The following is a 13,919-nucleotide window of genomic DNA, read 5'->3' as shown; positions in this document are numbered from 1 at the left end:
AGTGGCATACTAACCCCATTTCTTTCTATTTTTCAACATTTTAGGTTCCGCACTAAAAGAAAAAAGGCATTTTCGAACAATTATTTTTGTTGCTATATATAGGATGTTGTTACAAAAAGTACGTTTGGCAACGATATACAAGTTGTTGCAATAAACATTGATGCGAATAGTTTTTGCAACAACAAAATATATTGATGCCAAAACTAACTTATTGCAACACCAAAATAATTGTTGCCTTACATTACTATAGTTATTGCTTATAAAAACTTTTGCAACAAAATTTTAGTGTTGCCACATATTAACTTTTTTACCAACAAGATTAGTTGTTGTTAAAAAAAATTCAAAAAGTTAGTTAGTAATGTGTTAGGAAAGCTTTTAGCAAGAATAATTTTTGTTGCAATAAACATAGTTATTATGCACCTTTAGCAACAATTTCTGAGTTGTTGCTACATAAATAATATATATTTTCATTTTGCAAATTTTATACAAATATTTTCTATGCTTTTAGCAACAATTTGTGAATAACATCTATGTACACAATACACGTTTCCTTTAGAAAATTTTCACAAATATTTATATTAAAAATCATATAGATTTGCAAAGGTCAATATAAGATAGATATCCAAAGAACTAAATACTTCTACATATGTTTGTACTTGTAGTAGAAAATAATAAACAAGTCATTAGTTATATTCTAACCCTACTAGCTATTACAATTTTTCAATAGTTCGATCTTCCAATAGTACTTGTATTGAAGCGATGGTTCAATTATGCATGTTCATCCTGCAAATAAAAGATACATATAATTATAATTTAATAAAGCAAGCTATAAAACACAAATATAAATCTAAAAAAAACAGATATTCACGTGAATGCACTCACTAATACACCCAAAACACACTTTAATCTCATGATAAATCTCCTTCGTTTCCTTATTTCAATTGAAAATGACCAAAATCAGAGATACTCTATAAATTGTATCGAGAAGAGAGCGAGATTTTCCAAATTTGTCAAAGGACCATCTGTTCACTTCTTTCAACCCCAAGAATGTCACATAAACAAAAGGAAGTCAGAATTATTCTTTATCTCCTTTAATAATTTTGTCAAATAAATTTTTTAAATAGTTTCCAGATTCCAAAAGACTTCCTTTTTCCCTTCTTATCAAACCTTACCAAGAACATTGATTGTGTTTAAAAAGAGAAAATAGCTAAATGTGAAATCACAAGAACAACTCTCTATATGTACGGATTTTAATAACTCTTTTTGTTCACAATCAACTTCCTGTTGACATACTACTCTCTAAATCAGATGTAGACAATATCTAATCAAAAGAAATCGATCTAAGACAACCACCCATCAAATTTATTATTTCAAGGCTAGAGAATTTCTCGAAAAATCCTTGGTCTATACTTCTCCAAATAAGATGCAGAAATATTTAATAACCTCAGATTTGTAAACTTGTGCATTCCTATTGGCAGAAAAGACAATGTAACCTTGTATTATCACAATCAAGCAAATGCAATTTACAAAGATTATCAATATCTCATAAATCTTTCAACTCATGGCAATTTTGTAGTATTAAAGATTGTAGTTAACATAAACTATTGATGGGAGAAATCAGTGTAGCATGACTCAACTCTTAGAGCTGGAAATGTGAAACAAGAGATATTTAGCCAGCATATCTCACTTGATTTCTTCTTTTCCATCTCTACAATTTTTGCCTCAAGTGATGATTTTTCACTCAAAAGCCTCTTTTTTGTTTATTCTGCGGTACACAACATGGAACGAACTTTCAGCTCTTCATGGATCTTTTTAAAGACCTGCAATTAGTGAAGTCACATGAGTTTGTGTTTTATGGATACTATTCTGGACAAAATATAAAGGCTTAATTATAGATTTTAGATTTACCTGATTATTTGCGTCAATTAACTCTTTCGATGTAGTCTTCATCGAAGCTTGAGAATTCAACTTTGGAAGCCGTATTTCTAAGTTTCGCTTCTCCGTTAGGGCAGCCTGTAAATTAAAGAATGGAGTAATAAGATGAATGATTTTCCCCTTGACAAATCAAATTTAATCACATTTAGATAATACCTTAAGCTCTACATCTTTATTGCACAATGTACTAAATTTATCACAATCATAAATAGCCATTTCTAAGTTTTGCTTCTCAAAATTAAAGACATCCTTCAAGTTATCCAAATATTTGTCCATATGTGATTCTTGATTTTTATTTGCATGTAAACCTTCCTGTAATTGCTCATCAATACAAAGATTATAATCTTTAAGTAAATATATATCAAAATTGTGTTTGTTTGTTTTAATGAAAATGATTGATGGATATGCATAGACATACAACTAACATAAGTAGATGATTACTATACCAAACAAAAGTTGTACTAGTACCTACTAAATACTCCTAATAGTGACATTTACAAAAAGATAAATAATTTAAATAAAAATTACTTACCCAATTGTTATTTATTAGACTTGCAGAACTTGTCTCATTAGAAGTAGTTGAAGTTGTAAAGATATTGAAAATTGAAGCAGGAAGGTCATTCTATTAAATATGGTACAAATTAATAACTTAATATGTCGATAAAAGAAGAATAGAATGAGGAAGAGGCGAATATGTATGGTGAGAGTTAAAAAAATTAAGTAGTAATGAAGCATCTACTAATTTAGTGATGTATAATACCTTGGGATTCTTCAAATGAGATAGTAGCCCCATCATGCTCTCTTTTAACAATTTTTGGTCATGCACTAAACGAAATTCCATTACTTCTCGGTTCTTTTGCTTCTCTTAAAGTTGATTCTTAACTTTCATTAGCTTGATTTCTACACTCTCGTTTACAACGTTCTTCTTCTGCTTCCTTTTGTTGTGCATGAAGTTTTTTTTGAATTTCATTTTAGATATTCTACTTGCTGACTTAATTCCAGATCCTTGACCAAGAATGTACTTTGATTTTTCTCCCATTATTTCCACAAATGTAGCATTAATAATAGGATCCACATCGGTACCCTCTTCAATTTGTTGAATTTTTCAGCAATAATGTCTTTCACTTTGTCCTACAACAAGGTTATACAAACTTTAATTCTCCGTGTAACTTAAATAAACTCACTCTATTAATAAAGGTTAAAGAAAAAGTACATTCACTTCAGCACAACCATTAGTAACCCATTGCCCATTTGGCTTCATTTGAGTTATTTCCTAAAGTTTTTGAAAGTATGGCTCTTTTCCAGTGGTTGTATCCCTCTGTCAAAAAAATGAAATTATGTTATTGTTGAAATTGTAAGAATAATAGATCAAAACAAAGACATATATCTCACTTCTTCATAAGATGCTTCTTGAAAAGTTTTTCAGCCACAAATATGATTCACTTCTTGTTTTGCCTTGTTATTTTTGTTTCTTTCACTCATTTTCTGCATTGATTTTAAGTTTAGAAATTTATTTCGATCTAAACATATAAGAAGTCAAAAAAGACAACAAACAATATAAAAGGTTAAAGTTTTAACTTTTAATTGCCTTAAATTCATCAGAGCTGAAGTAGTCTACCAAGAATTTCCATTCAGCTTCATTAACATCTGTTGTTATGTTTTGTAGACGCTCTTATTTTGTAGAAAATTTCTTGAAATGATCATGATGCCTGCTCCAATTATATATACACAATTTTTTTGTTGTTTGAAGAATGGTATCACGATTGTGTTGTATGTCCGGAAGCTAAAAGGTGTCCTGCAATCAAAATAGTATAAATAATTAGTTCCTGGTGACATTGAAATTCCTGGTGGAAACAGCGTCCCTAACCACATCCAAATCAAGCTTGTAAAAAAAAGCTCCCTCTTCATTCTCAACGATCAATGCCTTTTCTCACTTTTGAGATGAAAGATCACAAATCTGATGTTATTCAAGAAGTGCCCATATCTAAGTCCTTGCAAGGTCTGATGTACTTAAATTACAAGTAGCCCTTGATATGGCCCAAGATTGCCTCAGACCCTTATACAAGTCCCACAGACGCACCAGCTACACAACTTTATGGAGAAAATGAAAAATGTCGGTGACGTCCTTAATGTTTCTATTAGCTAGTGTGCCGATCTCCATCTACAAGTTTCTACCAGCCTAATCACACTTGGTGCTGAGTTCCAGAAGCTGTCGGTTATAGGAGAACAAGCACAAAGTCCAACAGATGATCAAAATTTGTGTACTCATTCAAGGACAAGAATAGCACTTAAGTGAAGAGATGCAATGACAGTGCAAGTGAGTGTAAAGCATTTCTTCAAGAGTCTTCAGTGTCATGCAGCCAAGCCTGATTGCGCTTTCTATGGGATCGCTAAGAAAGGTGCCTTCTTAACAGTCGTATTTCAGTCATTCATCCCAGGCACACATTAAACTAATAAGGCAATCAGTCTACATTGCCGGCTACCTGTCCTTGATCCTGGAGCTAGTTGATAAGTTTCCAAAATCAATAGTTGTATTTCTTTGTCTTAGAAGTACTTTTAGCAGTTTAACCTTCCTAAATGGTCATGTGAAGACTTTATTAGTCACCAGAACATGGATTACTCATCACAATGTCCTTTCTGTATATACTTAAATAAAGACTTGATTTTCTGGATTCAAAAAACATCGTGAAAATGATCAAGTATGGAAAGTGTCATGGGAGTTAGCAGATTATTTTTATGAGCTAAAACGAGAAACGAAAAGGTAACAGTACAACACATCACATATACAGAGAAGGTAACAAGATGGAAGACTACTTGGCTAACTTTGCAATTAGTGCTACCGAGAAAAAGACCTTCAGGTCATTTGAACAATTGCCTAGTATAAAAGGAAATATCATAAACATCGAAAAAGCAAAAATACCAACCTTAAGGGTTCGCACAAAGAAGATCAGTCAACAACATGCGTAGGGATACTAACGTAGATGCTACTAAATAAGTTGGAGAAGAATTAATAGACTAGCATCCTTAATACAAAGGGAAGAAGCACCAAACCTGACAGTTAGCTGGGAAGCCACAAGTATCTGGAGGGGAGGACTACAATACCATAAATACCATTACTGGACATTTACCAACAAAAATAACAAAAAGATATAAAGATCTAGAAAATCAGAAATACGACTATGGAAAATTTACCATTCCAATAAAAGTAAACGACATAAAACACAACTAATGATTCATGCATTATTTATCCATAAATTATAATACAAAAGAAAGCCATATAGCTGAGCTTCTTAACAAGATAAAAAAGACAGAGAACTAGATAGTAAGAGATATCATAACTAACCATTTACTACTTCAACCAAAAAAAAAGACAAAGAAAAGTACATTACCAGCGTATAAGCAACAATTCTATTCTTTGCTAGATCAGGTACTCCCTTCCAATGCAACTGTTCAATCTGGAGGGATAATCACCTTCAACTTTTCATTGTCCTTTTCCTTACGTTTCTTTTGGGTTGAAAGCCCTGTTGTCTTTCCTCTCCCCTTCCTCTGTTTTTCTTTAACAATACATAAAGATATCAAAAATATATGTAAATAAGACATATATGATCTAGAGATTTTTAAGAGATACAATTTAACAAATGGATAAACTTACCTGGAGGCGGGATTGCACTTAAATCGACAATTTTCTTATCATTAGAAATATGCATATTTTCACTATGGTTGGCTGCAACCATAATAAAAATAAAGCTAGTAATATCCCTCTACATGATTAGCTGCAACATACTATAATATTATATAAATAAAAACTAGTCAAAAGTACAAATCATTAAATTAAAAGATAGCAATTAACAAACAAAACCAATGCCAAAATGATAAACTAATAAAATAATGTTCAAAATATGAGTGAAACAAGTAATGCTTCTCAGCATAAATATAAAGAAATATGGGAAAAGTAGAAAATAGAATTAATTGTTTCGGTAAGTGAAAAACAAAACTTCTACGGACAAACTTATTCAAAATTTTTTTATCTTGATGACAAGTTGAAAATCAAAACCTGTCACGACCGAAATCTAGACCCAGACGAGACCGGCGTCGTTGACCTCTCAGAGGTCGTAGACAAGCCTACATACGACATTCTTACTTCATCTAGGTTAATTTTAGCGAAAAATTTGAACCTTTTATTTTCTTATTTCATTATAAACAATTTTAACTTAACATCATAGGCGTTCACAAATCAACCATCTAATATAGACATAATCAAATGAAAGAAACAGTTCATAATTGCATTAAAAGTATTTTTGCCAAAACGACACCAATACAAAGTGTGAAATAAAAGTGGAAAGAAACACTAGTTGAACATACTCCACTAGCTAAAGCCTATATCTAAGCTAGATAATCACGGTAGACATCCTCGAAATCATGAGGGCCTACCAAGTCTGGATGAAAGCTCTACGTCCAGATAGCTGTACGCCAACCTGTAAACTCTAGCGTCCACCTGTGCCTGCACCTAAAAATATTGAGTTGTATGAGATTAGTACACACTTGTCCTAAGTATGGGTATATGCAAGCACACACCAAGGACATGCATGAGTAAGAATAGTTCTTTCCTAACAACATGATTATAGAAAGTCAAGTCAGTGGGCTTTCCAAATTAGGATTAGGAAAGTTAGTGAACTTTCCAAATTTGTATTAGGAAAGTCATGCCATGACAGTAACATGCATCATCATACTTATCATATTGCATACAACACATAACATCTTACACATAGCACACATCGTATTGCATATCGCACATAACATCTTACACATAGAACATATCATATGCCACGAGACCTTGGAATCATGGACTTGGCATTAAGACTTTCCAAAATGAGGGCTCAACATATGGGACCTCAACTAGGGAGTCATCATTAACAAACACATAGTCTGTTTCATTCATTCATACGTACTTCATTTCATTTCATTCATAGGCTAGTGTGAACACCAATTATACCGAGGATGTAGTTTAAGACATTCATCGGGTTTGCTTTGCAACAATCAAGAATAACCTAGTGTCATTACTTGAGTCTATCTCACCTCTTGATTATCCTATCCTAACACGTTTGGTATTGTTCATTTCATTATGTGCATCATTTGAGGCTGACCTCATTCATTCATTGGGAACTTTAACTTTAACCAACATAGATCATGTGAGAGTCATGAAATCGAGTGTCTCCCCCACACCGAAAATAGGTGGAATCACCGGCCAAAGTGACCCAAAACATGCTAGCGTACATGGGAATTGAACTCCGCTAGATCCCTATATTGGCGGTATAGGTTTAAAGACTAGGAGATATAAGGAGTCCCATACACTGCATGCCGGAGAGTCTCATCTCATGAGAGTTACGTGAACCTCCTCCCTTCCCGAAAGAAGGCATCACCGCTCATAGCTAGTCTATCATTGCTTAGTATAAAGTTCCATTTCATTCAAATCATACGTTATGGAAGCTGGCTTCTAGTATGAGGACATCATAGCTCAATAGGTGATTTCTCATCTCATCATAGTATTAAGTGTGTTAATCTCAATACTTTCATTAGAATGTTCATAGAGATTGGTCTCTTCATTAACTTTACACTCTCATAGGTGAGTACGTTTTAGTAACATTTACTTAGGCTCATTTGAGATTGCTCCCATCTTTTACATTAGCCTCATATCATGTTTTCACCATATTAATTAACATTAGCACATTTGCTCTTCATAATTACTCACCCCTTTTTACGTGAATGTTCATTTCATCATATGCCAATGCACTTGGCCATTTAGTGTGTTTCACACTCTTACTTAACCCTGCTAGGGTTTCATCATTTCATTGTTCATTTAATCATTTCATTATTCATTTCATCATTTCATTGTTCATTTCATCATTTCATTGTTCATTTCGTCATATGCCAATGCACCTGGCCATTTAGTGTATCTTACACTCGTACTTAACCCTTCTAGGGTTTCATCATTTCATTACATACATCTTAGGTTCACTTATTTTTAATCGTATGCTAGACTTATGGGTCTATACATATAAGCCATTAGGCTTCATTCATAGTAAGTGACTCATACATTCCTAAGATTATGTAGTACAAGACTTATGTATCTTGTATATATGCCAAGATTTTGATTTCGATCTTAGTAGGTGACATTATTCTTGAACATTTAATTCACTTATGATTTATGTATCAATACGGAAATTTGGGGCAAGGGAACCCAAGTTCAAATCCCTTGAACAACACTTACATTTTTTCTTGATTTCATTTTTAGTCCTCGTGACATTGGGACCCTATATCGAACCCCAACATCAACATTTCTTTTTAGTTCTTTTTTTCTAGAGCTTCTCTCCTTTGGCCGAGGGGTTGTGGGTTCGAACCCCCACAACCCCCTTTTTATTTTCCTATCTATTTTCCTTGTCCATTTCGGCTTAACCAGGAGGTTGTGGGATCAAACCCCCACAACCTCTCTTTATTTTTTTCTTTATTTTACATGGGACTTAGAGGTTGTGGGTTCGAACCCCCATAGCTTCCTTATTTTTTTATATTCATTTAAAAGTTAACTACTTAAGCGTTGGCAGTGAGGTTGTGGGATCGAGCCCCCACAGCCTCACTTTATTTTCTTTTTAATTTCTCTCTGTCTCCTCCTTCATCCAAGAGATGGTGGGTTCGAATCCCACTTCTCCCATTAATTTTATTAATTTCAAATTCCGCTCTTACTCTCTTGTTTGGCCGAGAGGTTGTGGGTTTGAATCCCACACCTCTCATTTATTTTTTTTCAGCTTTCATGTAGTGAGGTCTTGGGTTCAATCTCCACTGACCCACATGTTTTAAATATATTTTTAAACCTCTCAACCTCAAGTATTCTTCCTGAAAATTCAATCACCAAGTGCTGGAAATTTTATTAAATTTTCTAGCCTTTATTTAACAACATTCATCCGTTCGTTTTGAGGTACTTTCACAATTCGTTTAACACATTCTTAGGTGTAGATTCACTGTTGTTTTAGCTTAGATTTTTCCACTTAAGATCAACCACCTTACACGTCATTTAACATCACAATTTACACATCTTATGCACAATAATTCCAATCATCAAACAAGCCATTCTAAGACTTCAAATGAAGAACAACAACAAACATTTTACACATTGCACCACATCATTTTTGGTTGACATCATTGAACATGCTTACTATTTCCAAACATAAAATCATAGGAAAATCATATTTCACACTTAGGTACCAGCAGCCATACCAACAACATGATTTCTAAACTAATTTAGATTGAAATCTGAAGGAGACTAGGGACAAGGAGTTCAACAATAATGGGGACAGCCCTAGTTTCATACGTTAAATTTTGTAGAAAGAAATTTCTCTTGGAGAAAGGATTCAAGAGAGAATACCTTGTTGTATCTTTCCACACCTTTCAAGTTCTTCCCAAAACCTCCCCTAAACCTTCAACACAAACCTGTCGAGAAGATGATGCAAATTTTTCGTTTCTTAAGTTAGCTTGCTTGCTTGTATATTTTTTTTGTAAGTTCTTTGAGTGTAGAGAACTTTTAATTGTTTTCTAATGTTTTTATCTTCTGTTTTTGCATCCAATAAAAATAATTTGGACGATAGAGAGAGAGAGTTTGTGTGAGATAGTGTCTCTTAAAACTAGGATAGTTGGCAAGGCTTAATCAATTTTAAAAAAAACTTTAATTAATAAATAAATAGATAATTAATAATTAATAATAAAATATGATTTTCCTTTTTAAATCAGCCATTAATTATTAATTTATTAAATTAATTCACCAATAACAAAAATCACATTAAAACATTGCTCCCACTTAGGTTCGAACCCGGGTGGAGCAAGACTTCATTTCAAGGGCTCAATTTCGACCCTCTCTCACCAAATTGCCCATCCAATTTATTAATTAAATAATTAATTACATATTTAGGATAATTAAGATACTACCCTTAGCCAGGAAAAAGACCATTTTACCCCTAGACCCTTCAAACCTAAGTTTTGTTCTTTTTAAGTCCGATAAAGACTCCTTTGAGTAAATCTTCGTATTCGAGAGCCCTACATGGTTGGACCCAAACTTTTCAAGCTCAACTAACTTCTCAAGTTAGTTAGCTTGGCTGTAGCAAAAATTCCGAGGTGTGGTTCTACGCGCATCAATATGTGTGAACCCTGGTCTAATCGTACGCATTCTTGACACATTAAGCATTTCTTATCTTATCCATTTTAGGGTTGTTACAAAACGAATCATCATCCTCAACTTCATTGCAGAATCACTGAAGTCATCTATATTTTCGTGATCAGGCTCATCTACAACTACTAAGTCGGCTTCTTCCTCGCTATTGAGTGGTGCTTCAACACTCATTCTATCAATATATTCTCTTTCTATTCTGATGTTACCATGCTCCAACTCTAGTTCTTGAATTGTTTCTCATCTTTCAACTAAGTCAATCATTTGATATTGTTCCATTTAATCTTTTTGTTCGGGAAGATCATACAAATGTCGTGGTCTTACCCTTATCATTGAATGCCATTTTTCACTTTGACCATGTTTAATATTATACACTGATTGAGCTTGTGAGCCTAGAATGAATGGATCACTTGTGTAATGAAGTCGTGTTATATCTACAAACACAAATCCATATTCATCTTTTTTGTAACCTCTACTTTGACTACGACCTTGAGGAGGAACTTCAAACCAATCACATAGAAATAACATAACTTATTTATTGTTCATATATTGGATCTATGAAATTATCCTTATCCTTCCAAAATAATCAATATTTCATGTATGTTCATCACTCTTCACAACCACACCACTATTTTGAGTTTGCAAACCTAGGTCAGATTCCATTGTTCGAAATCGAGAACTATTCAACATATATCCGCTATAACAAAAAACTGAAAGATCTGGAGGTCTTGCGAAAATTAGTAATTCTTTAGTAATTCGGTTATCACAATTTTCCTTTAACTGTATAACCTGTAGTATTTTAATTAAAAAATCACAAATAATATTAATGTTCTTTTTTTAAGAAATAAATAATATTAATGTTATTTAAAAGAATAAATTTGCCAATCATCAAATGAATGATTTTACCTTTTTTTTTCAAACCATAAAGGAAATTCCTCCTTGTGACTCTCTGCTACATTTCTATTATTTTCCTTTGTTAAAATTTCTACATGTTCCCGATAGATTGTGGAGATATGAAAAAAAAATCAAAAAAAAATTAAACATAATTGTTAATTGTTTGTAAGAAATAGGTTTAAAGGTGAAACATATCTTACTCAATCCAAGGTCTGACTTCCTCACAATTTTGGAGAATGTAAAAATGAGTCTGATTGATTTCTAAACTATTCAAATTAGTGCAAAAACCCCCTGCTAGTGGTTTACCATGAGAACTAAATGTAGATAAGTTATTCTTATCAATGTTAGAAGAATTAGAATTCCTATCTGGACGATTTTGCGTTGTTTCCATATCTCTCAAATATCTAGAGAACAAGTAATGCATTCCATTGAAATATGACCCTCAGTAATTGATCCTTCTACACGATAATTGTTGCATACATAACCTTTTAAGGTTCGCAGAAATCTATGAAGAAAGATATTCATATTTTATTAAATATAAATCAAAAGAACAGATTTAAAAATTAAGAAACCAACCTTTCAATGTAATACATCCATCGAAATTGAACAGGAGAACCCAACTTTGCCTCATTTGCCAAATGAATTGCCGAAGGAACCATAACATCAAAGAATGTCGGCATGAACACACGTTCTAATTTACATAATTTCACCCGTATGCTTTTCTCTAGCTGATCTAGCTTCTCCATAGTTAACTCTTTAGAACACAAATCATGAAAGAACAATGAGAATTCAATTAATGGTTCATGTGCATCTTTTGGTAAAGATTCTTTAATGATAAGTGGTACTATACGCTGAAAAAGAACGTGATGATCATGACTTTTAAGCCCAAATATTTTAGCTTCCTTGATACAACGACTAATGTTAGAAGCGTAAGCATCAGGAAACTTAACTTCTTCGATGAGTTGACAAAATTGAATCCTTTCGGCCTTAGACATCGTATAACTTGATGGAGGAACTATGTATTTATCCCCCAATTTTTATGGGATGAAGCGATTTTTTCTCTTCATTTCTTGTAAGTCCAATCGAGATTTTAAGGTGTCCTTTGATTTTCCTTCAATATCATACAACGTACCTTACACACTTTCACTAATATTCTTTTCAGTGTGCATCACATCCAAATTATGTCTCAACAATAAAGTCCGCCACTATGGAAGTTCAAAAAATATACTTTTCTTTTTACAATTATCATGTCTTTCAATATCTCGTTTTCTTTTTCTTGTGTTGTCATCAGCAGACCTTTGAGAAGAGGTATTAAGTTGCACAAGCACATCTTCACCACTCAATGCATGTGGTGCAAATCTTTCTTCCTTTTGGTTATCGAATTTTTTTTTTATTTCGACGATAAGGATGATTCATCTCCAAGAACCTACCATAACCCATATAATTTTGCTTTCGACCATATTTCATGTAAGAAGAGCAAGTATGCACATGACAAGCTGGACAAGCTAATTTACCTTTAGTGCTTCAATCAGATAAAATACCATAAGCAGTAAAATCATTGATTCTCCATAACAATGAAGCATGTAATTGAAAATTTTGTTTCATAAAAGCATCATAAGTCTCAATTCCATCCCCCCCCATAAGATTTTCAAATCATCACCCAAAGGTTGGAGATACACGTCAATATCCATACCAGGACCTTTCAGTTTAGGAATAAGTAAAGACAACGAAATATTAGATTGTTTCATGCATAGCCACGGGGGAAGATTATATTGAATCAAGATAACTTGACACATGTAATATGAATTACACATTGAACCAAAAGGATTAAGACCATCTGAAGCAAATCCCAAGTCTTACACTATGAGAATCTGAAGCAAAATTTGGATATTTTTCATCAAAACTTTTCTTTGCCAATGAGTCAGCAGGATGTCGTAAAACTCCATCATCAACTCGTTCATCCTTATGACACCTCATTTCTTTTGCGGTCCCTTTTGTCATAAACAATCGTTGTAATCTAGGTATAATAGGAAAGTATCTAAGAATCTTTGCAGAAATTCCTTTATTTTTGTTATTCAAATTACCTGAAGCAACCTCACTATTGGAATCTTTTCCTTTTCTCATTGTCCATATTTTTTTGCCACATTTAGGACATTGTTCAAGATCTTCATATTCCTTTATACATAAGATACAATTATTAACGCATGCATCTATTTTCACATAATCTAAACCTAAATCTTTTATTATCTTTTGAACTTCATAAATAGAATCTGGGAGCACATTTTCTTTAGGTAAAGCGTCACTAAGTAATTTCAACAAAGATTCAAATTAAGTATTACTCCATCCATGCATACACTTCATTTGAAAAAGACGCACTATAAAAGAGAGTTTGGAGTACTTTTCACAACTTGGATAACATCGATTTTCTGCATCCTTCATAAACTTATAGAAATTCTTAGCTTCTGTATTAGGCTCTTCATGCGGAGACTCAGTTGTGTCATTAAAGTCATCACTATTGTTGGGAACACCATGATATTTATCATGCAACATTTCATTAATTGGAGCATCATCATTTACTATATTTGAATGTTCACTAAGATTTGTTTCATCATCAGAAGATAGATCTAGCTCGCCATGATGAATCCACTTTTTATATGTTTGATTCATTCCAAACCTACATAAATCTATTCTCACTTCATCTCACGTTTTCCAAAGAACATTATTGCATTTTATGCATGGAAATTGAATTCTTACACCAACCTCAAGATTAGAAAATACAAAATTCAAAAATTGCTCCACACCATTTAAATATTGTGGTAACGCTCTATTTCCAATAACTATCCAACTTTTATCCATTATATACTTACCTACAACAATT

General features: G+C 32.9%; 2 pseudogenes; one reads left to right on the top strand and one right to left on the bottom strand.

Annotated features, from left to right (window-relative positions):
• Positions 1-1,792: 1,792 nt before the first annotated feature.
• On the bottom strand, positions 1,793-12,036 carry LOC107003830 (annotated as a pseudogene).
• Positions 3,755-4,444, top strand: LOC107003544 (annotated as a pseudogene).
• Positions 12,037-13,919: the final 1,883 nt, after the last annotated feature.

This window comes from Solanum pennellii, chromosome 11 (genome assembly GCF_001406875.1).
Source record: "Solanum pennellii chromosome 11, SPENNV200".
NCBI lineage: Eukaryota > Viridiplantae > Streptophyta > Magnoliopsida > Solanales > Solanaceae > Solanum > Solanum pennellii.
The sequence above is the reverse complement of the archived record's forward strand: the minus strand, read 5'-3'. Positions and strand labels throughout refer to the sequence as shown.